This window comes from Macaca thibetana, chromosome 13 (assembly GCF_024542745.1).
Source record: "Macaca thibetana thibetana isolate TM-01 chromosome 13, ASM2454274v1, whole genome shotgun sequence".
In the NCBI taxonomy this organism is placed as follows: domain Eukaryota; kingdom Metazoa; phylum Chordata; class Mammalia; order Primates; family Cercopithecidae; genus Macaca; species Macaca thibetana.
Window position 1 is genome coordinate 50,024,300 of NC_065590.1, and position 27,491 is coordinate 50,051,790.

Here is a 27,491-nt window from a genome sequence, read left to right on the forward strand (position 1 = left end):
CGGGAGAAGGGAGATTTTTCTTCCTGAGCTTTCCTTTTTCCCAAATGGCTAATTTGCAAATGGTCATTCCTTCAACAAATCTTTTGTCTTCTCTAATGCCAGTCACATTCCTGGCACTAGGAAAAGAGAGATCAGGAGAGAAAAATTCCGGATGCTTATGGAGCTTATATTCTATCTGGAAATTCAAGCAATAAACACCGACATAAAGAAATTAATATAACATTAGATATCACTAATACACATAATAAAATAGTAATAGGTAGGGGGTAGGATACAGTAGAAGTGGAGGTTATTAAAAATGTGGTTAGGAAAGGCTTCTAAAGAAGGTGACATCTCAGCACAGACCTGAATGAAGAGAAGGAGCCCTTTATACAAAAATCCAGAAAAAGAGTTGAACAAGTAGAGAAAGCATGAAGAAATCCTAAATTGAAAATACCTTGTTTGTAAAATAGACAAAAGGCTGGTGAAACTGGAGCTCTGTAAGCAAGGAAAGTAAAAGGTATGTTTATTGGAAGCTGCCAGAACCAGTTCATATAGGGATTTGAAGGGCATGGGATGATATAAAGACGTTATTTTAAGTTCCATAGATAGTACTAGAGAAGTTTAATACATTACTCTGACTACTGTGAAGAAGAGGATATTTAAAGGTATTTAATTTAGCAGGTCAAATGGGTTTCTATTCTTTCTTTAATTATCTTGGAGAAAAGGCTTTACATTTGAGATTGAATCACTTTTTGTTCTATTTCCATAGAAACTGTTCTTGCTGTACCTGGTTGTAGAAATTATTTTTCATTTTGTATTTGTCAATTTTTTAAGCAAATAGTGACACTCCCCTGTGCTTTTTTCCTATTTAACCATAACTTCTTTATATACTTCTGCCAATGTCAATTAAATGTCTTAATTTATTTCACTCCATGACCTAAATGGACACTTTAAACCTGGTTTTGATGTTATCAATGCACTTAATATGCATTATGTCTATTGAGTTATTAAAGATTTTGATTAAAAAATATAACAATTTTAAAAATAACATTTAGACAGCAACACTCAATACTATTCTTACCCCATATGCTCTACTCCCCCTTCTCCACAAAAAACCCAATGTCTACGTTTGTTACAATAACAAACTTACAATTAGTGTGCAAACTTACAAAGAGTTTGCTCAAGAATGAGTAGGGGTTTGAGGAAATAAAAATAGTGTTGAGGGACCAAGTCAATTAATATTTGTAACTGACCAAAGAGACAGCTGGAACATTTAGAGACTATAAATTTTTCCATAAAGTAGAAGTGGGGGTGAGAGCATGGGGGTGAGAGCGGGAGGGTATTATGAAAAGACAAAACTGGAAAGGTTTATGATACTGTTTGGATATTTGCCCCCACCTGAATCTCATGTTGAAATGTAATCCCCAATGTTGGGGGTGGGACCTGGTAGGAGGCAATTGGGCTATGGGGGCAGGATCCCTCATGGCTTTGTGCTGTTCTTACAATAATAAGTGAGTGCCCATGAGATCTGGTAGTTGTCTGAGTGTGTGGCATCTCCCTCACACACTCTCCCTTGCTCCAGTTCTCACTATGTGATGTTCCTCTCCCTCTTTGCTTTTTGCCTTGAGTAAAAGCTCCCTGAGGCCTCCCCAGAAGCTGAGTACATGATGGCACCATATTTTATAGTGCAGAACTGTGAACCAATTAAACCTCTTTTCTTTATAAATTCACCAATCTCTAACATTTCTTTATAGCAATGCAAGAATGGCCTAACAGTGTAAGTAAGCAATAAAGGACAAAAATACATATTGTGCACCATGCAAAGATTAGGAGAGTGACATGTATTTAAGCTCTCTGGAAGTTTCAGGTATGCTAATTTTATACTTTACAAATGTTTATTTTCTATTCTCCTGAAACTAATATTACCCACTTTGGAGTCTGGTTGCATCTGCTAATTTGGTAAGAAGTGGAAAAAAACTATTAATAAATATCAATTTTTTTCTTCCCAGAGAAATATGTTTTGGATTCTCATTTCAAAAATATTGCTCATTTTGAAACATTTGTGTATATAAGGAATAACAGGCTGAAAATCAAACTCTAACAACTGTTATACTTTAATAAATTATGCCAAAGAAACAAAACATAGAGATAAAAAATTCTTGGCAAATATGTTTAGAGTGTATCATTAGTTATAGCTATCTACGAAATGTTTAACATAGTATATAACAGAATTGCCAGCATAACATAAGGAAAATTTACTACATGTGTTTTATATTTTATACATAAGATATCTCAGGCCATAGAAACATAAGATGAAAACATCTATGGCTTGCCTTCTTCCATCTCACATAGGCCACTGAAAAAATTGCTATTATGTTCCTCTTCCTCCCAGACAGCAAAGAGAAGGAGGGTAGGTAAGTCAAGATCTCCTGTATGAAGCTCTAAAAGCCATCGGTTACCAGAACCAGCACCAAATTGCCTGAGCTCTTATCAGGGTATGGTTTCCTCTGCTGTTAACTTCTCAACATAATTTCTGTTTTTGTGCTGCCATCTCTAGCTCAAGCACCTCTGTGATGACTGTGGATTCCAGCCACTTCTCTTTCCACAGTCCAGAGCTAACTAAGTGTTCCATGTGATTTGATCTCCGTATCAAGGCTATCAAGCTCAAATGCTTCCTGGGACAAGGCAAGGTATATAAACGCGTGAAGAAGACTGGGCAATATTGGAAATGGTGAGCACTAAGGAAAACTAGGGAGTTCACAGCCAGCCAAAAAGCATTTGCATTCAATTAAAAATTAAGTAGTATGCCAGCCAAACAGAACAGTACTATTTCAAACTACAAAATTAAGTAAAATAAATGGGTACATCTTTACCTCAGTATTCACATTTTGTTTTATCAAGATATATCTAAACTCTTCTTCAACCAACATGGAACAAAGTTTATTTATATTTTAAGTGTCACATTGGAAAATATAACATTCCAATGGTGCAGAAGGAGGAGTGGAAATTTCTGGTTGTGCTTATGTCTTTAAAAATATCTATTTTCTGTCAAGATAGCTAAAAAGCTGATCCATATTAAATCTATAATGTCAAATCATCTTTCTTTTCTTTCTAGCAATTTATAGTACAGGCATATCTCATTTTACTGTGCTTCACTTTACATTGCTTTTCAGATAGTTTGTTTTTGTTTTTGTTTCTGTTTTTTTAACAAACTATAGGATTGTGGTAACCATGAACCAAGCAAGTCTATCAGTGCCACCTTTTTTTTTTTTTTTTTTTTTTGAGACAAGGTCTCAATCTGTCACCTAGGCTGGAGCGCAGTGGAGCCATCTCAACTCACTGTAACCTCTGTCTCCCAGGCTCAAACAATTCTTGTGCCTCAGCCTCCTGAGTAGCTTGGACTACAGGCGTGTGCCACAACACCGGGCTATTAATATTTTTGTATTTTTAGCAGAGAAAGTATTTCATCATGTAGCCCAGGCCGGTCTCGAACTCCTGGCCTCAAAAATCCACCTGCCTCGGCCTCCCAATGTGCTAGGATTACAGGCAAGAACCACCATGCCCGGCCTTAATTAGTGCCATTTTTCCAACAGGATGTTCTCACTCCTTATCTCTATGTCACATTTTGCTAATCTACCAATATTTCAAACTTTACCATTATTATATCTGTTATAGTGATCCATGATAAGTGATTTTGATGTTGTTATTTTAATTGTTTTTTGATGCCACAAACCTCATTTATATAAGACAGAGAACTTAGTCAATAAACGTTGTGCCTGTTTTGACTGCCTCACTCACCACCCATTGCTCCATTTCTCTCCCTCCCTGCAGACCTCTGTGTTACCTGAGACACAACAATACCAAAAGTAGGCCAATTAATAATCTTACAATAACCTCTAAATTTTCAAATGAAAGGTAGAATCCTATCTCTCTCACTGTAAAAGCTAAAAATGATTAAGCTTAATGAAAAAGACATGTTAAAAGCTGAGATCGGCCAAACTGTGATCCTCTTGCACCAAACAGTTGACTAAGCTGCGAATACAATAGAAAAGTTTTTGAATGAAAATAAAAGTGCTACCCTGGTGAGTATATATGTGATAAGAAAGCAGAACAGCTTTGTATTAATCTGTTCTCATACTGCTGTAAAGACATACCTGAAACTGGGTAATATATAAAGAAAAGAGGCTTAATCAGCTCATGGTTCTGTGGGCTATGCAGGCATCTTTCTCCGGGGAGGCCTCAGGAAAATTACAATCATGGTGGAAGGCAAAGGGGAGGCAGGCCTGTATTCATATGTCCAGCAGGAGAGAGAGAGCTGGTGGGGAGGTGCTATGCATTTTCAAACAACAAGATCTCATGGAAACTCTATCATGAGAACAGCAAGGGGGAAGTCCACTCCCACCAGGCCTCTCCTCCAACACTCAGAATTATAATTCAACATGAGATTTGGGTGGGGACAGAGTCAGACCATATCAAGTCTTACTGATGATTGGAGAATGTCTAAGTTGTCTCAACAAAAGTTGAAAACAGCCAAAAGATTACTTGAGCAGCATTTTATCCAGCCCTGGCCATAGCAGCCAGCTTCATGGAAGTTGTACCTGACAGCACCTCCTATCAGCTGTACCGTAAAAGCTCTTGCTTTCTGCCTAATGCTTCTCTGCTCTATGGCTAAAACGCTTATGAAAACTTCCCATGTCCTTATGAAAACAGGATATGCATGATGGTAAATGCGCCATGGAGGACATCTTGAACAGTGGAACATAGGGCCATATGGAAGCAGATTAAGTCTTCCCTCTTCTGTCTCTTACTCTGAAGTGTATTTTCAAAAGGATCCAGTGAGATCAAGTTCCAGCTACCTAAAGAAAAAACTACCTGGAGTAAAAACTACCTGGAAAAGAAAAAACTACCTGGAGTGAGATCAAGTTCCAGCTGCCAAAAGAAAAAACTACCTGGAGAAAAAACTTCGGTGTGTGCTACGTAGACTTAACCTTCATCTATTTTACTCTTCCTTAGTCCTACATTCCTTTCCCCTGGTAGATCTTTTTCAGATACGTGACACAAACTCTCAGCTTAGTGCCTAGCATAGTTATCAGACAAATAATGCTCAAGAAATATTTGTTCAATGAATTAACGAATGACATGACATGAGATAATGTACATAAATTGTTTACTTAATTCTTGAAACAAAGCAGAGACTCTTTAAATACTTGAGATGTAAAAAGACCTACAATATTCAAAGAGCATCTCTCAAAGCATGATAGTGGTTTTTTTAACAAACTGAGAGTTAGAAAAAACCTTGAATTTATCTAAAAATAATCCAAAGGATATCTCTTTAACATTTGGACAAACGCAATCCAAAATCTTGTACTGTGGGGGTGGGAGGTGCTAAAAAATATAGGACTTCAGAAGGGACCACATTCTATTTTTTAGCATGTATATATTCATAATTTTGGTTTCCGTTTGTATAGTTTCCTTCATTATAACTTCTAAGTCTTACTTTTGCTTTCTGGCTAATAAGGTACAGTTATCTTCTAATCTTCTATTTTGACTGAAGAAAACTAAAATTTCTACCACCAAATTTCAAGGCTTCTCTTCGCTAAACTCTCCACAGAAACCTATTAACTGCCTATCAGATGACATCAAATTTTGTCAAACTCAGTTCCTTTATAAACTTGGAAATATCTGATCCTGCAACACTTTGGCAATATTTTTAAGTTATGTCATCAAAATAAAAATATTTCAGTAGTGTTTGACTAGCCTAGAACACAATGAGACTAAATCCTTTTAATCTAAAAACAGTCCTTCTCTTTTGGCGTCTTGAATATATCACTTGAAAAGTCAATAGAATATACCACTCTCTCATGATGTATCCAAGATTTCAAGCTCCTTTTACCAAATGCAAAGCTATAATCATGGAGAACATCCCTGAAACAGATAGTTTGCCCTGATGGAATTTTCACATTCATGTACAAGAATAAAATTAAAAGGATTACATCATTTTGAATGTGTTTAAAACAATATTATCACCATTATATTGGTACCAAAAAACAAATATAATTTCAGTATGGGTCTTAGGTGGAATGAGGGTTTATTAAATGTTACATAGGACGTAATGTGTTATTTATTTAGTCTTCTATTAGTTGAATCAAAACTGAGAAGCTAGCAAGAAATAGAAATTCTATATAAACCTTCAGGCCTAATACTTGCTTTTAGCAACTTAAAACCTTTCTACTCACATTTTAAAATGTGGGTTTTCATTTTTTCTGTATGGGTTCCAGCAAGACATAAGATAGGAAGATTTCTTTTATAGCAAAGCATGTTGATACCATTTTTCTAATATTGCAACCAAGAATCTAAGGATTGGCAACACACTGTTCACAAACTTTATTTTTTTACTAAAAAAAAAAAAAAAAAAAAAAAAAAAAAAAAAATTATGCCCAGAAGCATAAACAAGTAAAATGATAGAAGCAGACTTGCTCTGGCAGAATGGTGTGGTGCTCACCATCTATCTCTTTTACCACATATACTCACCATTTACAGCCCTGAACAGAATTCCTAGAGCTCTCCAAAGAAATGTTTTCAAACTATTGTCGTAAAGTAGTATTGAGAGGGGAAAAAAAGCAACCTTTTGGAGACATTCAGTGCACAGTAAAGGCAATGGGGACTGAGGGAAAGGGAGAATGAGTAGAAGGATAGCCAGGAAACAATGTGAAATTCTTTAAAATGTGTAGATGCAAAAGAGTATATTCATATATCCATTATGAGAAAATTCTTACTCTACCTCTTGCCTCATTTTCTAGTCCAAAAATGTTGCTGCTTCCAGATTTCCCTCTCTCAACTTTCTATATGTTCGCTCAGCCACTTCTCTGTATACTGGTACTATCTTATTTCTCTTTAACAGTCCATGAATTATTAAATTTTCTCTTATTTCATGATATGGAAAAACAAACTATTTTTGTCCTCTTTTTTTTTTTTTTAATTTATTTATTATTATTATACTTTAAGTTGTAGGGTACATGTGCATAACGTGCAGGTTTGTTACATATGTATACTTGTGCCTTGTTGGTGTGCAGCACCCATCAACTCGTCATTTACATCAGGTATAACTCCCAATGCAATCCCTCCCCCCTCCCCCCTCCCCCCTCCCCATGATAGGCCCCAGTGTGTGATGTTCCCCTTCCTGAGTCCGAGTGATCTCATTGTTCAGTTCCCACCTATGAGTGAGAACATCTAACCCTTTATGGCTGGGTTCCGAAGTCTTCACCAATATACAGTTACCTTGGAGTTTTACTTAATAACATGTAGTTTTTTTGTTGCAGGTTTTTAGTATTCATTCCTCTTTGAGTATATATTTGCATATATTATCTCACTCTTTCCTGGCAGCTTCTTTCATGTGGCAAGGCACATTTTTCTTGCTTCCTCCAAAATTATTCTCTCTCTGCCTTTGACTTTTGAGAACTCGATTGTAAAGTGTTTAATTGAAGATTTCTTCATGTTTAATCTCTCTGGGGTTCTTTAGGCTTCATGGATCTGAATGTTTATTTCTCTCTCCATTTTGGAAATTTTCTGTCATTATTTCTTTCATTAAACTTCCTACTCTTTTTTTCCTCTGTTTGCTCTGCAATTCTAATAACATGTATATTGGCTCACTTGATGGTGTCTCATAAGTCATGTAGATGTTTTTCACTCTTTTTTATTATTTTTCTGTCATCCCTCTGACTGGATAATTTTTCAATGACCTGTCTTTGATCTTGCTGACTCGTCTGCTTGATTGAGTCTATTGGTTAACTCCTATAACATTTTTCAGTTCAGTCATTATGTCCTTCAGCTCCAACATTTCTGTTTGGTTCTTTTATATTGTGTCTATCTCTTTGTTGAACTTCTCATTTTTTTCATATATTGTTCTCCTGCATTATTGTCTATCTGTGTTCTCTTGCAGCTCACTCAATATCAATTTCTAATTTATTCATTCTTTAACTGTGACTGACATGATTATTCTATTTTTATTACCTTTCTTACTTTTGTTGATATATATGAACTCAGAGTTTTCTTCAGATATGAACATTTTAAGTAATTAAATATTGTTTTACATAGTGTCTCATACAATTAATTTAATTAGGAGCAAATTTAAGTTCAGAGTGTTGATTTTGTGGAGTTCTTCAACTCCACAAAAAATAAAGAATAAAAAAATATATTTTTTTATATATTTGTAGACTTATTTTTGAATTATGTTGCGCAAGCTCATCTTGAGTAGTAAGGCTTTTGCTCTCTCTCTCCCCCACTCTGACCTGCCTTACTTTTTTCCTCTCCGTTCACTTATCATTATCTATTTACTTTATAGTTACCTATATTCAGTGTCAAAATTCCTCTGTCCATAACCATTCCTTATAATGGTATTTCAAAGCCCCTTCTTTGTTGTTTGATTGAAGAAATCATAGGTTAATTTACTGAGCCAGAGAGTAGCTTGATTTTTTTCCTCATCACAAGAAGTGCCTTTATCTTTCACTTTCTGAGGTTCACGCCTTCCTATAAAGTTGTAGGTTCAGTGAAAAACATCACTTTATCAATTTTTTTCTGAGATATATATATATATATATATATCTCGATATATATATATCTGAGATATATATATATATATATATATATATCTAGGAAGTCTATCTTAGCTCTGGATCCAAGCAAGAAGTTCAGCCCGACATCCGGCTTGACCTGCAGGACTTTAGCCCTCATTACCTGCTGGGTGTGGATTCAACATTACCCACTGCTTTGTGTCTCTTTTCCATTACTGATCTCTGGAGATGTTAATCTTGGTTTTGAGCCTAACTGCGTCTTCTTGATTTCCCCATAAATTCTATCTAAGTTTCCTCTGAATCTGTGTAAGAGGACATAGCATCAAAGATAAACTTACTGTGCCATGCTAAACAGCCCCCCATTAACATCCCATACTTATACTTCATAAATCAATTAAATGACATATGGTATTTAAAATTAATCCAATGCAGGTGCAATAGAATTTTCCTTCCACTTTGCTTCTGCAGTGCTTTTAATGGCATCTGTATAATATTTGTCAAAGTTTGACAACTGTGTTTTCCATAATTAAAAAAATAAATAATATTTCTGTGTTTTACATGCACACACAACAAATTCTTGGAATCCCGCTTCTATGTGAGACATGTGCAGACAAGAATCCTATAAGAAATAATTTGTTATGCTTCCTTTTAAAGCCATCACTAAAATGTTGTCAATGTTTTCCTCGAGATTGTGCCTTTCAATCCACCATTGTATGAGACGCTTTTAAGCTCAGTCTGATTCATCTTTTGAGATAAATCTCAAACACCAATGCTAGCCATCAAGAGTTTTGATTGTTTAATTTTCTCCTATTTGCTGTAATAAGTCCTGCCAATTTTCAGAAGTTGTATATTTTAGGTGAACTCCAACTATCTTTTATCTTATTTTTTTTTTTGAAAAAAAAAAATCCTTAAATCGAATTACTTGATCTTATCTGAAGAAACAATTGGATGATGAAGTGGACTATATGGGTTTATATATAAATTTCACCCAAAGACCAAATACATGTAAGAAACCCGAAGTGAATGTCTGAATAAGTTGGGAGAGAAGAGATTATGGGATGTCATGCACATGTAGTGCCAAATCATATGACCTTTGAGACCTGGGTGACTGAGGATGATTCCCATCATTTAACTGTTTAATATTTTGGAAAGCAGGCACTTCCTCCTGAGGGGAGTGATTGTATTCAGAGGATTTGGAATGGTATCAATCCCATGCATATGTGGCTGAGCGTACTTCTCCCAGCACTCCTCACTGGATTATTCAGTGAGCTGGACTATTCAGCCTCCAGATGAAGACTGAACTATTTCCATAACATAAAAGCCACAGGCATATTTAGCAAGCATAATTTTGTTAGAAACATGGGATCAGAAGCCAGGTTGGAATATGGTACAGGGTAAAAATTTATAGGAATCTCTATAATCTCCAAAGTGAAGCATAACCTTAATCCTTTCTTATGAGGAAGCACTCTATATGGCTTAGGAAAGACTCGTGGCAAGCATTATTATGTATATCTTAAAGGAAGAAGCAAGATTGACATAGAAATTCAAATATTAGTTCTGAGCAATTATATCTCAAAAGCAGAAAAATAAGCTGTTTAAATATGGAAAAATAAAAGCGCAAGATCATGATATAGACGTTTAAGGTCTATAAGCAGTGTAAGGATTTTAAGTTGTGTTTTCAGTGAAAAATGCTTTCATTGAGATTTCTATTCAATTTTATGTATGTTATCTCTGTTATTATAATCAATGGTAAATTAACTGTGTTTATCTTGCTGGTGTTCAATGAGTTAAAACATGCTCCTGGAATGGGGCCACTACACATTTGAAAAAAAAATTGCATTTATGTTTAATAAAATGCTAAGTAGTAAAGGTAGCTTATGCCATCTGCATAATCATTATTTTTAAAGAAAATAAAACTTTTCAAGTAGAATTTTATTCTTGTTTGAAGTCGAAATGAAATTTGTATGTTATGTACTATTTCTAATAAAAATACCTCTATTATGTAATATTTCACCTGTTTTTTTTTTAAGAAAATTGCTGTAGAAGAGAAAAAAAGCTTTTACAGAGGAGAAAATAACTTAGTAAATGAATTACCTTGATAATAAATATACTGGCACTCACACACTCACAAAATCATAGTACGTAACTTTGACTCTATACAAAATTCAGTGTTGAAAACAAAATGCTTTACACAGAGTAGATACTAACAATTCTGACTGATTGAATGAATTAAAACATCCTTCTAAAAGAGTACAGAAAAAGGAGGTGAGAAAATAAAGCCATTAAATGAAAGATGTGTTAAGCTGAGGCAGAAAGTGCTTCTGAAGTCACAGTCTCGCAGATGTCTGCCTATCAGTCTTGTTTCTTAAACATGAGTCTGGAAAAACGGATAATGTTCTGATTTTGATATTTTTTGTTATTTGCCTTCCTCTAGAGGAGCTCAAATATTTTTGTGTGTTAAATATGTGTTCTGTACAACGTGCTAGAAATCAGTTCTTCCACTACAGAAGCTGTATTGCTGAGTGGATATAAGTACAGCAAGATGGATTGTTCTGCTTGATGTTGAGAGGAGAGTGCGTTCCAGTAGGGGACAGAAATCAATGTTCATGAACTGCAGCCCTTTGCTCTAATTACTGGCACAGAGGTTTTTGGTAGAGTTCCTCATACTCTAGGCTGTGGTTCATTGTGTGAGAAGAACTGGCCTTTTCATTATGAGAATTGTCAGGTGGAAAATAAAGGTAACAGTCCTCTCTAAACAAAAAGCTCCTGCAAGAAAATACAAGTAATTTCTGGCTTTGAATTCTGTAATGTTATCTGATACATTTCTTCACATAATACTTACTCCCTTTCTTCACCACTATTACATTTTCTTTTTTCTCTATCTGTTATTACTTCGCAATTTTTCCTTACCAAGATTAATCATACAGGACTCTTCTCAATATGATTCTCTTTAGAGACTTACAGAACAAAGAATCAATAAATCTTTAATATTTAAGCAGTTTAAAAGCAGCTACTAAACTCTCTTTGTTATTACAGTTTTCTAATTTGGGCATACTGCTGTGGAAATATATGTATATAAACTGTCAGATGTTTAACATACTTATGTGTAAAAGTATTGTATGCATTAGTAAAAAATAGCACAATGAAAACCCATTGTAAAATGCTCCTTATATTACCTTATGGATAATGCCAAATTAATGTCTTTCAAAATAACAATTATGTCCAATAAAAACTTGATAAAAAAACATGGTTGACTATTTTAGTCCCATTATTTAAAAATGTAAAGCAGAGCATGTAACTTTGTGTTTTCATTGGTATAATGATACATACTTTCTCTTTGAATAAAATTCAAACTCACAAATTCAATATGGCTATAGAACCCCACAGATTCTGGATTGTTTTTCCAAATTCATCTTTCATAACTCTCTTAACTTTCCCTTGTTCCTTTATGATACAGCCATAATGATCTTTCATATTCCTGAAGCAGGTCATGTTCTTCTGTGTCAGGACATTTGTATTAAGATGTTTGCATTTGCTGCTTGTTTTGCCTAGAATGTTCTGCTCCTGGCAGCTGGAAATTTATTCTTCCAGCTCCCAAATTAATGCAACTCCTGAGCTAGGCATTCCTAATGTTGTTGTTCCCATATTCAGTTATTCTCCTTTTAATATTGTATTACTTTAATTTATGCATAGATTTTACTGTTGTCTATAATCATATTTCTTTTATTTAATCAATTTAACCATTTATTGTTGACTCTTGCCTCTAGAAATTAAAGTTGTTTAAGAGCAGGGGACATTTTTGTCTTATTCACCACTACATTTCCAAAGCCTTGAATAACAAATTACTTAAAGGTGGTACATGTTCAATAATTAAATGCATCTTTCAATGGGAGAGTCATACCGATGATTTAAAAAAAAGAGAGAAAATGCAAAATATCTTGGCTTTAAAGGTAAAGACCACATTCATTTTTTTCTCCTTGAAGAAGTTAACTAAGCTTTCAGCAGGAGATTAAATATTTAAGTATTAATTACCACCATTTCATAAACAGAGAAAGGTTACAAAAATACAAAAATGAGTTAGAAAAATAAAGATCTCTTACTTTGAAATTGATAAAGGAGATATACTTTCTGCTTTCTTTAACCTTACATACTTCCACATCATAGCACAATAGTCACTAGTAGAGCATATGAGAGCTACAAAACAATGTATATGAATAATGAATGATAAATGTATCAGAAAAAATACTTTTTTTTCTTTCATACAGTCAACACAACACTCAGAATACTTTTGACAACAGACATGTGTTTTATTTCCCCACACCCTAACCAAATTCTCCAGCAGATACCAGCTGAATTCTTATAATTCAACTTAATTTTCACACTTCTAATTTAAGGATAATGTCAGATCCCAGAAGTTAAGGGTTAAGTCCGATGAAACAGCCCCAAATTCAATTGCAAAACCCTAGGTTATAACCAATCAGTTATATATCAAGGTTTCCATGAACCATCAACCCCGAAATTTGATTAATTTGCTAGAAGCACTCACAGAACTCAGGGAAACACTTTATTTACATTTACCAATTTATTATAATGGATGTTATAAAAGATACAGATGAACAACCAGATAGAAGAGATGCATAAGGCAAAGTATGTGGGAAGGAGCATAGAGCTCCTCCCATGCCCTCTCTGGGCATGCCACTCTCCAGGAACCTCTGTATGTTATGCTCAGCAGTCTGGAAATTTACCGAGCAGTATGCTTCCTGGTTTTTACTGAAGCTTCTTTTTGTAGGTATGATTAACTCACTGGACACCGGTACTCAACTCAACCTTCAGCCCATCCCTTCCCAGTGGCCAGGGGTAGGACTGCAAGCTCCAACCCTCTAATTGCCAGGGCTGGTTTCCCCTGCAACAAATCCTCATCCTGAGACTCTCCAGGAGATCAGAAAGAGTGGCCTCAATAGGAGAAAAGATGACTTCATCTCCCAGAAAATTCCAAGGGATGTAGGAACTCTGTGTCAGATGTTCCTATCACTCATGAAACTACAAAGGCCTTAGAAACTCTGTGTCTGGAACCAAGGTCAACGATAAAAATTAGAAGAAAAGATTCTCCTAGGGTCCCAATCTACAAGGCTTTCAGAACCTGATATATAATATTGTTTTGTAATTCTAAATGTCTAAAACTGGAGTCACTATGACAAATGACTCAGCCTATAGTGACACTGCTAACCCCTCAAAGTGATAAGCATACATATAGTGAACTGAGGTAATAGATAACACCTGCTGTGGCCAGGTATTCCTGAAACCTGAAGAGAAAATGAAGCCAAAAGACAGCTGAGATAATGCCATGGACATTCCTGTGAAGAATCACAGAAACTAACCATGACCGAGATGCCTTCAGGTCTGCCCATGAGAACTCTTAGGCCTCTTTTCCATCCCTGGAAACTCTGCTGGGAGAAGAGCAGCAAACCTCCACCCATGTTAGTCAGTTTCAAGGGAAATGTGGACCCACCCTGTTTTTCGGTCAGCATGCTGGTGTCCTGAGCTACTCTCTGTGGTTCAGTCTCCCTCTCCCTTATATCTGCCTTTATGTGTTGAATATATCGGCATGATTGTTGGTTAATGAAAGCCTTAAACCATGAGTTTGCAAACATTTAATTGGCCATTCAGTCACTGTGAAACCTCAAGATCCCCAGGATCAGAGGTAGCACCTCAAAGCTAACTGTTACCTGACAGGATAAAAGCTCTGTCTAGGAACTTGGGGCAGAGACCAAACGTGTTCTTCATATTAGATTACAATATCAGAGTAAACATCTGGGTAACAAGACGGGATGCTGAACCTTTGATTTATCTTATTTTAAGGAATTTCAGTTTCTGATCCTTAGTCAAATCTAAAACGTAAAATCTACAATAAAAATAGCAAGGAAGAAATTAACTGAGTCAGTTAAATGGCTAGGTAAGAAACTTTGTCTTAAGCAACACTTCTTCCTTGCAATGGTAGTGACAATCACTGAACATATCATGTGTACCTCAGCACCAACCTCCCACTTTCTACTCTCTTCCCTACATGGCAGGGACTGGCCCTCATTTCCCAGGCCCCTTTGGCCGCAGGGTTCTCATTTAGTAACACCAACGAGGGGCACTCTGAAGAAATTTGAAAATTGCAAGATAGGAAGATAGGGTGTTCTATCTCCTCCAACAGTGTTAGCAGGTAGATGTGGGGGTAGATAAAGTGTGTTACAATTGCAGTTGCTACTCTGTGAGCTCCTGAAAATGTTATATTTTGCTGATACAGGAAGCTGTAATTACCAGCATCAAGTTTCTTTGTCTGAATTTCCTGTCTTTCTGAAAGCCAGCAATAGTTCACTGAAAGTCAGCATAGCTCTCCCTGACCTAATTTTATTAGTGGAAATACCTGTAAGAAAGAAAATGGATCTGGAGCTGGAAAGGCTGGAAATGCTATCAGCCTGCAATGCAAGTGTGACCAGGTTAGGAAAGGGAAGGGAAGATGGATGAAAGCCTGCTAGACTGCTGGGCGTTCCAAGGAAGATTAAACACAGTCCATTAGAAGTCCTCAAATCAAAGTTAGTTATTCTGATGAGTTTCATGTTTCCTGAGAATGAGCCTTCCTTAGCACTCCTGAGGCAGCTGCTGAGTCTTTTAGTCAAATATGTTCCCAGTAGTTGGAAGCTTCCCACGTATATACCCTCATGGACTTCAAACATAGGGATATGGAAAAGTACATAAAGTTTAAAAGTATATATGTAAATGTTGGCAAGTTATCTAACTCGCTGGGGTTTTATTTTCCTTACTTGCCAAAGAGAAATAACAAAACCTACTCTCTCACACATTGCCCCTGTGAGGAAATCAATGCCAAAATATTTTAAATTGAAAACTTGCCATAGGTAACATAAGGGAAGATAAAGGGAAGAATTAATGAGAAGATAAAAGCAGATAGCTTTCAGATATGATAAAAGCAGATAGCTTTCAGATATGATCTAATATATGCAGTGGCATAATAATTATCTATGGGAGAAAGGTATATTGAAACCAGTAAGTACTCTAGACAGTTCTCAGTTTTACCCAAACTAAGGGATCCTCACAGGGGTTCAACAGACAGAAACAAGAAACAAAGAGGATCAATGCTTATACATCTACTTTTTGGTCTTGATACAAAATCCCACTTTGTCTCAGCACCTCAAATAAAGAAAGAAAAACTGAAGTGAAAAGTCAGTGCCTCTCAAAATATATTTACCTTTAAAAAAAAATCAATACTTTTTTTTGTATACTTTAAGTTCTGGGATACACATGCAGAAAGTGGTTTGTTACATAGGTATACACATGCCGTGGTAGTTTGCTGCACCCATGAACTGTCATCTACATTAGGTATTTCTCCTAATGCTATCCCTCCCCTAACCCACCACTCCCCAACAGGCCCCAGTGTGTGGTGTTCCCCTTCTTGCGTCCGTGTGTTCTCATTGTTCAACTCCCACTTGTGAATGAGAACATGGTGTGTTTGGTTTTCTGTTCCTGTGTTAGTTTGCTGAGAATGATGGTTTCCAGTTTCATCCATGTGCCTGCAAGGGACATGAACTCATTCTTTTTTATGGCTGCATAGTATTCCATAGTGTATATGTGCAATATTTTCTTTATTCAGTCTATCATTGATGGGTATTTGGGTTTGTTCCAAGTCTTTGCAATGTGAATAGTGCTGCAATAAACATACGTGTGCATGTGTCTTTATAGCAGAATGATTTATAATCCTTTGGGTATATACCGAGTAATGGGATTGCTGGATCAAATGATATTTCTGGTTCTAGATCCTTGAGGAATTGCCACACTGTCTTCCATAATGGTTGAACTAATTTACACTCCCACCAACAGTGTAAAAGCATTCCTATTTCTCCACATCCTCTCCCACATCTGCTGTTTTCTGACTTTTTAACGATCACCATTCTAACGGGCATGAGATGGTATGTCATTGCAGTTTTGATTGCATTTCTCTAATGACTAGTGATAACGAGCTTTTTTTCATAAGTTTTTTTGGCCACATAAATGTCTTCTTTTGAGAAGTGTCTGTTCATATCCTTTACCCACTTTTTGATGGGGTTGTTTTTTTCTTGAAAATTTAACTTCCTTGTAGATTCTGGATATTAGCCCTTTGTCAGATGAGCAGATTGCAAAATTTCCTCCCATTTTGTAGGTTTCCTGTTCACTCTGATGGTAGTTTATTTTCCTGTGCAGAAGCTCTTTCGTTTAATTAGATCCCATTTGTCAATTTTGGCTTTTGTCGCAATTGCTGTTGGTGTTTTAGTCATGAAGTCTTTGCCCAGGCCTCTGTCCTGAATAGTATTGCCAAGGTTTTCTTCTAGGGTCTTTATGGTTTTAGGTCTTAAGTTTAAGTCTTTAATCCATATTGAGTTGATTTTTGTATAAGGTGTAAGGAAGGGGTCCAGTTTCAGTTTTCTGCATATGGCTAGCCAGTTTTCCCAACATCATTTATTAAATAGGGAATCCTTTCCCCATTGCTTATTTTGTCAGGTTTGTCAGAGATCACATGGTTGTAGATGTGTGGTATTATTTCTGAGGCCTCTGTTCTGTTCCATTGGTCTATATCTCTGTTTTGGTACCAGTACAATTTTGTTTTGGTTACTGTAGCCTTGTAGTATAGTTTGAAGTCAGGTAGCGTGATGCCTCCGGCTTTGTTCTTTTTGCTTAGGATTGTCTTGGCTATACGGGCTCTTTTTTGATTCCATATGAAATTTAAAGTAGTTTTTTTGCTAATTCTGTGAAGAAAGTCAATGGTAGCTTGATGGCAACAGCATTGAATCTATAAATTACTTTGGGCTGTATGGCCATTTTCATGATATTGATTCTTCCTATTCGTGAGCATGGGATGTTTTTCCATTTGTTTGTGTCCTCTTATTTCCTTGGGCAGTGGTTTATATAGGTCCTTAAAGAGGTCCTTCATGTGCCTCGTAAGTTGGACTCCTAGGTATTTTATTCTCTTTGTAGCAATTGTGAATGGGAGTTGACTCATGATTTTACTGTTTGTCTATTATTGGTGTATAAGAATGCTTGTGATTTTTGCACATTGATTTTTGTATCCTGAGATTTGCTGAAGTTGCTTATCAACTTAAAGAGATTTTGGGCTGAGACGATGGGGTTTTCTAAATATACAATCATGTCATCTGCAAACAGAGACAATGTGACTTCCTCTCTTCCTAACTGAATACCCTTTATTTCTTTCTCTTGCCTGATGGCCCTGGGCAGAAATTCCAATGCTATGTTGAAGAGGAGTGGTGAGAGAGGGCATCCTTGTCTTATGCCAGTTTTCAAAAGGAATGTTTCCAGCTTTTGCCCATTCAGTATGATATTGGCTGTGGGTTTGTCATAAATAGCTCTTATTATTCTGAGATATGTTCCATCAATACTTAGTTTATTGAGAGTTTTTAGAATGAAGGAGTGTTGAATTTTGCTGAAGGTCTTTTCTACCTCTATTGAGATAATCATGTGGTTTTTGTCATTAGTTCTATTTATGTGATGGATTACGTTTATTGATTTGCATATGTTGAACCAAACTTGCATCCCAGGCATGAAGCCACTTAATTGTGATAAATAGCCTTTTTGATGTGCTGCTGGATTCGGTTTGCCAGTATTTTACTGAGGATTTCAATCAGTAAATGTTCATCAGGGATACTGGGCTGAAATTTCCTTTTTGTTTTGCGTTTCTGACAAGTTTTGGTATCAGGATGCTGCTGGACTCATAAAATGAGCTAGAAAGGACTCCTTCTTTTTCTATTATTTGGAATAATTTCAGAAGGAATGATACCAGCTCCTGTTTGTACCTCTGGTAGGATTTGGCTGTGATTCCGTCTGGTCCTGGAGTTTTTTTTTGTTTTTTTGGTTTTTTTTTGGTTGGCAAGCTATTAATTACTGTCTCAATTTCAGAACTTGCTATTGGTCTATTCAGAGATTCGACTTCTTCCTGGTTTAGTCTTGGGAGGGTGTATGTGTCCAGGAATTTACCATTTCTTCTAGATTTTCTAGTTTATTTGCATGGAGGTGTTTATAGTATTCGCTCATGGTAGTTTGTATTTCTATGGGATCAGTGGTGATCTCCCCTTTATCATTTTTTATTGCATCTATTTGATTCTTCTCTCTTTTCCTCTTTATTAGTCTGACTAGCAATCTATTTATTTTGTTAATCTTTTCAAAAAACCAGCTCCTGGATTCATTGATTTTTTAAGGGTTTTTTTGTGTCTCTATCTCCTTCATTTCTGCTCTGATCTTAGTTATTGCTTGTCTTCTACTAGCTTTTGAATTTGTTTGCTCTTACTTCTGTAGTTCTTTTAGTTGTGATGTTAGGGTGTCAATTTTAGATCTTTCCTGCTTTCTCTTGTGGGCATTTAGTGTTATAAATTTCCCTCTAAACACAGCTTTAGTTGTGTCCCAGAGATTTTGGCACATTTTTGTCTTTGTTCTCATTGTTTTCAAATAACCTATTTTTTTCTGTCTTAATTTCGTTACACAGTAGTCATTCAGGAGCAGTTTGTTCAGTTTCCATGTAGTTGTGCAGATTTCGGTGAGTTTCTTAATCCTGAATTCTAACTTGATTGCACTGTGGTCTGAGAGTCTGTTTGTTATGATCTCTGAAAATCCTTTATAGACAAGCAAATGCTGAGAGATTTTGTCACCACCAGGCCTGCCTTACAAGAGCTCATGAAGGAAGCACTAAATACGGAAAGGAAAAACCAGTACTAGCCACTGCAAAAACATACCAAATTGTAAAGACTATCGACACTATGAATGAACTGCATCAACTAACGGGCAAGAAAACCAGCTAGCATCATAATGACAGGATCAAATTCACACATAACAATATTAATTTTAAACGTAAATGGGCTAAATCCCCCAATTAAAAGACACAGACTGCAAATTGGGTAAAGAATCAAGACCCATCAGTATGCTGTATTCAGGAGACCCATCTCATGTGCAAAGACATATATAGGCTCAAAATAAAGGGATGGAGGAAGATTTACATAGCAAATGGAAAGAAAGAAAAGAAAAGCAGGGGTTGCAATCCTAGTCTCTGATAAAACAGACTTTATGCCAACAAAGATCAAAAAAGACAAAGAAGGGCATTACATAATTATAAAGGGATCAATGCAACAAAAAGATCCAATATCCTAAATATATATGCATCCAATACAGGAGCACCCAGATTCATAAAACAAGTTCTTAGAGGCCTACAAAGAGACTTAGAGTCCCACACAATAATAGTGGGAGACTTTAACACCCAACTGTCAGTATTAGACAGATCAACGAGACAAAATTAACAAGGATTTTCAGGATTTGAACTCTGCTCTGGACCAAGCAGATCTAATAGACATGTACAGAACCCTCCACCCCAAATCAAGAGAATATACATTGTTCTGATCACTACATCACACTTATTCCAAAATTGACGACATAATTGGAAGTAAAACACTCTTTTAACTCATTTAATAGCTAATTTAATAATCATATTATTCGGCTGATTGGTAAAATATAAGGCCCTCTGAATTCAACTAATGTAGTCTATCCCCACTAGAGGTACTTCTCTTAGCATAAAATTCCAAACTCTCTGCTACCTCACTTCTGAAAGTCAGATGGAAATGGTTACCTTCATAATCAATAGTCCCTTTTTCAAATCCGTAATTTAACTTAGAGAAATGATCATGAGCTAATACCTGGATCTCATTGCATTGTCTCATCAGAGAGCATCCATGTTCTACTGACCTGTGCTTCTGCCATGATACCATTGACCACTATTCACTATTAGTGAGTGTTACAAGAAAAAAAATCAGTAAATCTGGTGACTGACCTGTGGTAAGGATTGGAGATGTTTTCATTCCATTAAATAATAACGTTTTCATGAAAAACCTTGGAAAATATTATCACCATTTTAGTACAGGTAGTCCTCATTCTGCCTCACTGAGTTGTTCTGTAAAAATAACTATTCAAATTAGAGCTGTGCAAAACTTTGCTAATAATCAATGGAAAATATGTTTTTCGTTCTATACACTTTACAATTTTGTCAAAACATTTAAAAAATTACTCTTTGACATAAATGTATATGGAAATTAAAAATGATAAAGCTAATATTTATTAAACATAATATTTTAAAACATTAGAAACATTGGAAATTCATGTGCTTTATTTATTTGCAAAATTTATCAAGAGTAGTTTGATCAGTGCTTGACTTCCTTCATCTTATAACTTAGGATAGGGAGCAAGTATCTTTTGTACGCCTTGGTGAGTTGTCATATTCCTTTCTAAGTTTACACAGGCTTCCATCATTTTTGTTCTCTTTGTACTTTTAATGTTGTAAAACCTCAGAAATTTTTATTAATGTCAACTTTTTGACAGCATCACTTCTCTGCATTCTTTTTGCCACAATCACTGTCCTCATTTATGTCTATGAGCCCACCTTCACTAAGTTCCTCTGACTACACAGCTAGATTTCTTGAGTGATAGCAATGCCAAAATTTCCATGGTCAGTCATTTCTTTCATGACTTCGCGTACATTTGACTCAAATTTCACTTCCACCATTACCAACTGTTATTTATTTACTGTAGTTTCATTTTTGCTTGCCTATTTTTTCTTTCAGTTTTCCATTTTTGTCAAGTACCGTACTGGTTATCACTCAGAGACAAGGAGAAAACAGAACTACATGTGTTTTACAGAATAACAGGTGTGCACTAACCACTCGCCAAGAGACTGTGCAGGAAGTGACATGATTGACCACTGATCATAATGTACATCTGTTATTTACATAGCTGTTTGTGGAATAAAGAGCTAGCAGTGAAATTTGTACTTTATATAATAACTCACAACAATACCATAGTAACTAAAATTTGAATTATTTTGTTGGGAGTTAAGTATTATTTGAATAAACCAAGGAAACTTAAATATACACATATCAGAAATCATACTAAGTGAGGACTGCTTGTATTAGGAATCTTGGTACTTTCTTAGAGCAATAAAATTGTTTTACTATATATACCAGTGCTGTTTAATAGAAATATAATGAGGGCCACAACTGCAAGTTGATAATGTAATTTTAAATATTCTAGCAGTCACTCTAAGAAAAGTAAAAAGAACTAGGTGAAATAAATTTAATAATATATTTTATTTAACCCAATATATTCAAAATATTATTTAAATATATATCCATATAAAATGATTACTGAGATGTATACATTTCTAAAAATTCTAAGCCTTTAAAATTCAAAATGTATTTTACACTTAGGAATCTTCAATTTGCACCAGACACATTTCAAGTGCCTAGAGGTCACATGTGGTTAGTGGCACAGTATATTGGACAGCATGGATATAGACACTACAAATTTCTTAAGGAATAATTTTTCCTTCTTTTGTATTGGATATTCAAGAATTTGAGGTCAAATATATGAGCTGCTCCTTGTAAGCGCATTTAGGTTAATGGCATGGATGCTGTGAACTAGTAATCCTCTGGTTCCGGTGCACTTGCTTAATGTAATTCATGCTTTGTTCCTTTCTCTTATTCAAATTTACTTCATGTTGCTATATTTTATACATATTTTTATGTCATTTCTGTTTATTTTTACAATACAAGTATAAGTAAAACAGCATATAAACAAAATATTAAAAGTATTGTAATTTAAAGTAAACATAGTTTGTTCACCTATCAAAACACTAAAAAGCCACACAATTTTTGCTGTTTTTGGATAGATATGTGTACCAAAACAACACTTAAAATATTTCATCATGAAAGGATTTTATTTTATTCACTATACTGATTAAAACTTAAAAGAAATGATATATGCACTATTGGAGGGAGACAATAACCCAACTTCCACCCTACTCCCAATGTTTGATTCTGAAAATTCTGAACTAATGGAATTACGCTTCTGAAAAGTTATTCATATGAACAAAGAGATAACTCTTTCTTTCAGTCCCTAAACAGATTCTGGAAGAACAGAAATTACTTTCTGATGTTTTAAGAGTAATCAATATGCTATTCATACCAAATCTTTAACTTTCAGAAAGAAGTCAGAAACAGAGATTGTTTGAAGAGAAAAAAAGTCTAAATCCTGGAAATTCTGAGATTTCTTTTCCTTCTTGAGAAGATGTACTGCCTTGTTGTTTCTTGCTGCATTATAAATTTGTTGAGAGAGTAGACAGTTCTAATATTTATTTCATTCAAATAAGAGGCTGTGCATTATTTATACTCATCCAATAACAAACAAGGCATAAATTTTTTTTTCAAATATTGAAATGTCTGAAATGAATATCCCTTATTCATATTTTGAGGTTATATAGGTCTCAAGCTTGTCTTATAAGTCAGTAAAAATTGGCTATAAAAAGATTGGAAAACATAGGCTAAGAATAGGTAACAGCTGTGACCCCAATGTTTAAACAAAAACTAGAGTACAAAAATGAACAGGCACAGAGGGAGAAGCAAAGCTGATACAGTGACTCATAATCAAAGTCCAAATAGCCTTCAGGTCACAAGAACCAATTGTCCCTATAGTACAATTATTATTTAGGTAAGTGAGTCAATAATTCTCCTTATTGGACTAATTTTGTCTCATTTTAATTTTCAATATTTCATACCAAAAGTTTTGACCTATAATCTGAAAAATGGATATATATATTTTTTTATTAAAATAATTCAGTTGTTCTAACACTTGGGCAGCGAAAATATATAGTATTCTGGGATGACTGCCCTTTTTTTTTTTTTTTTTTTTTGAGACAGAGTCACGCTCTGTCACCATGCTGGAGTGCAGTGGCACAATCTCGGCTCACTGCAAGCTCTGCCTCCCAGGTTCAAGTGATTCTCCTGCCTCAGTCTCCCAGGTAGCTGTGACTACAGGCATGTGCCACCACACTCAGCTAATTTTTGCATTTTTAGTAGAGATGGGGTTTCACCATGTTGGCCAGGATGGTCTTGATCTCCTGACCTCATGATCTGCCCGCCTCGGCCTCCCAGTGTCCTGGGATTATAGGAGTTAGTCACCGCGCCCGGCCCATTCTGGTTTTTCTAAAGTCTCACACAACTACATCCACTTAGAGTTAATACATTACATTTAGCTGCAAGGGAGCTTGAGAAATTATGATTTTTTAACTGGACACCGCTATATTTAAAAACATCACATTTTATTAGTCAGGAAGAATAACTGATGGATATTGGGTGATTTTTGCCTCAATGTGTATTCTGGTTTCCAAGTCACTTGAAATACACAATAGATCCAGAATACATCCAGGATATTATTTTTAGAAGCTAGTTTCATATAGACAGAAATTGATATAGAGATGTACAGATACAGAAATATATCTCTTTCTAGTCTATAGATAGATAGATGGAGATATCCTTGGAGTTAGAAACCAAACATATTTTTCTAATACTGAAAATCATTTTTAAGTCATAAATATGTGTGAGACAGTTGGAATACTCTATTTTATCTTTCTAGTTTGGAAAGAAAATTAGTAGGTACTTCTTCATTTCTTTAAGCTGTTAGAAACACGTATAGCATCTTGAATAACATTTGAGACAAGCTTCTAAGTAATTTTAATGATACTATTTAAAAGTTAAAAGGAAATAGCTCACTGCTGAATTAGTCTTTCAATGTGTTACCCTTTTCTGTGTAATAAAATAAATTAATTTGAATGTCATCTTGAACAAGGGTAACCTGAAAATACTAAATGCTTTTTGCAATGCTTCCATCAGGTTCACCCTTGCATTTATTTTAGATATTTAGAGATATTTCTAGTGAAAGTGCTAATATATTTACTGATTAATTTTATTTAATGAAACCAAACAACATAGTTCCATAAAAGTAATTGCAAATGCAGTACTAAGATAAATAAATTGAGTTACCAAGCAGAAGCTCATTTCTTTATCATGTCCCAATTGGCAAATTAATTAGATTTTATACTTAATTTTAAAAGTGTGCTTAGCATCAATTATTGGTATTATTATAAAAGTTGCTATAGGATATTTTGCTATTTATTTTCTCAGCCAAGTTGACAGCAGCAATAAGAGAAAAACCAAAATGTTAATTCAGTAAAAATAATCATTTGATTAATTCCCCTATAACATTGTAACTTATACTACTTTCACCCCACAGAAACACAGGAGGCAGTTTAATAAAGCTATATTAATTGAATATAAGATTATCCCTTTGTGGTCTTAGAATCATTATGAGGTTTTACTCCTCATATACATTTTACATTGTCTTACCTCTTCAGGGCTTTCCGTCTTTCTTCTTTCTAATATGGTAGCAAATTATCTTCCAGTCCTTTTTTTCTCTTACAACTTGTACCTAAAGTTATGACCAATTCATTCTCACTGTCTATATAGTCACATGTTGTATAAATGCATTTTTTATTTAATAATTTGCCTATTGTTGGATCTTTATACTATTTCCAATGTTTTGCTATTAAAAGTAATGTGAGTGAAATGTTGGTTACATGCTTATTTTTTAATTATATATTTCTCAAAGTACCACTAATAAATCAAAGAATAGTGGTATCTGTAAGGCCTTTAATCCCTATTGCCAAGTAAATTTACATTTTAATCTGTAGTAAATGAAAATATCTAGCTCACTGGCCCAAATAATAATGATTGAAAAATATTTATCACCATCACTATGTTATATATGATGTTGTAAGTTAAGAATATATTTTAGACTCTTGACTGCAAATGGGAGGACATAAATACAACTATAATTGAAAGAGATGAAATTTTGCTACTATTCTATTGCTGTTTTTTAAGTTGAGGGAAACCAACATTTTTAAAATGATCATTGGAATTAAACTTAATAGAGTGGTAGAAAATAAGCAATAGTGTATTGACAAATGTTTAATATTCAGCTAAAATATATATAGTATATATTTTATATATATTATATATAATATATAAATATATGTGTATATATACACAATGTAAATCATCAAAAAATCATCAAATGCTACATATATATTTATATATGTATATTTATATATACTTATATATTTTATATATATTTTTATATATACTATATAATACTTATATATTTATATAAATATATAATACATATATAATATATATATAACATATAAATATATGTGTAGCATTTGATGATTTTTTGATGATTTACATTGGGTAGATATTTCTACCATCACCTATCTTCACTGACCAGTTTGACATCAACCATCCCTCAAAATTTCTTAAAAAATATCAATCAGTTCTTGGGAGCTAGAACAAGCCAGCTTCAACACATCAAGCGGATAATTAATACCCAAGAGTCAAAGTCACGAGATGCTGTAAGTGTTTTCTCTGTGAGGTAAAAAAAAAAAAAAAGAAAAAGTAATCTGATGATAACAAGGTAGAAGATGGGAATATGTTTAAAAGCATGTAGGAGATGGAGAATGAGAACACAAACTGACTAGAGAAATACAGAAAAATAACAGAACAGTGTTGAAAACTCTGCTTTGGTTACTGACCAGGAATTAATAGCAATTCCAAACAAAAAGATGGTATTCTAGCCAGAACCAGAAGTCCACATTTGGAAAAGACAAAGCAATTAACTAGTTTCATGCATACTTAGGTATTCGTCAAAGCCATAAGGATAAAAGTATATTATAGAAAAGGAGTAAAGAAAGATAATTTAGAATATTGTAGAAAAGTGATGCGATATGGAGGCTAATCTGGGTAGCAATGGAAACAGATACTGCATAGGAATAAAATAGAGGTGTCCATGAACAGAAAGTCTCATGAAGATTTTTCTCACTGAGGTGATGGTGAAAATAATAATGATAAATGCCAGTAAATGACAGAGTAGGGAGTCCCAAACTCCTATTTTAATTCCACAGAAATAGCAAGAAGACAACAGAAACTGACAGAACCAACTTTATTGAAATTCTAGGTAACAATAAAAAATCTAGATAAAATCTAAGTGGGATTTATCTCAGCAATGCAAGAGTCATTCAACATATAAATTCAATAAAATAATACATCACATTAATAGAATGAAGGAGGGGAAAGCATACTATCTCAAGTGATACAGAAAAAAAGGGATTTAGCAAAACCTAATACCCTTGTATGATAAAAATACATAATAAATTAGAAACATAAGGGAACTTTCTCAAAATGATAAAGACTATATATGAAAAACCCACAGCTCACATCACATGTAATGGTGAAAGCTTTAAACTTTCCCCCCCAAAATAAGAAACAAGACAAGCAAGGTTGTCAAAACTGTAGACAATATTCAAAGGTTACAATAATTCAGTGTTGGACACTGAATTTTTAAAATCAAATTTAAAAATTCTGAAAATCTTTGTGACATTTTAATCTGTGCTTTTCCCATCCACTCCTGAGCTAGGAAGCAATCTTCCAGATGGCAGCTCTCGCTCCTAATGTGATCCTAGTACCTGGATCTGAAGGGAGCAAAGCAGACCTTATTCACAAATTATTGTGTTTGTGTTAAACTGCCTGGGGACAACCTGAAGAACTAATATGAGTTCCTCCTCTCTGTTTCACCTATTCCAGGACCCACTCAAGGCAGGAATTACGTGAGAACTGCTTAGAAAACATTGTAAGACACAGAAAAGTCTGCCTTCGCTTTTGGAGACCAAAGATTATATTGACGCATAGAGTAGATCTCCAAAACCCCGGGAGGAAGTGCAAGGGGAAGAGCTTCTTTAGGAAGTTAGGACATTCAAAGTGCTTATGTATTACTGGAGAATTTAGAATGCCACAGTCCATGTCCAGGACATGGTACAGGCTCAGAAAAACAGAAGAGAAGACCCTAAGCTTTCACCACTGACTGATCTAGAGACATAGTGCAAGTAAGAAGGGAAAGATATGGGAGAAATGTAAATGAGTTGGCTAAATGTTAAAGGAGTGCCCAGCCCAGAGCCAAGCCACAAAG

General features: G+C 34.9%; 1 protein-coding gene across 1 annotated transcript in view; it reads left to right on the forward strand.

Annotated features, from left to right (window-relative positions):
* The first annotated feature begins 263 nt into the window (after nucleotides 1–263).
* The window catches only part of EFEMP1 (EGF containing fibulin extracellular matrix protein 1), a 1,044,090-nt gene continuing 1,016,862 nt past the window's right edge, over nucleotides 264–27,491 (forward strand). The window contains exon 1 of the mRNA XM_050754685.1: nucleotides 264–267. The gene's annotated coding sequence lies outside the window, so the exon portion shown is untranslated. The remainder of the gene's footprint in view (nucleotides 268–27,491) is intronic.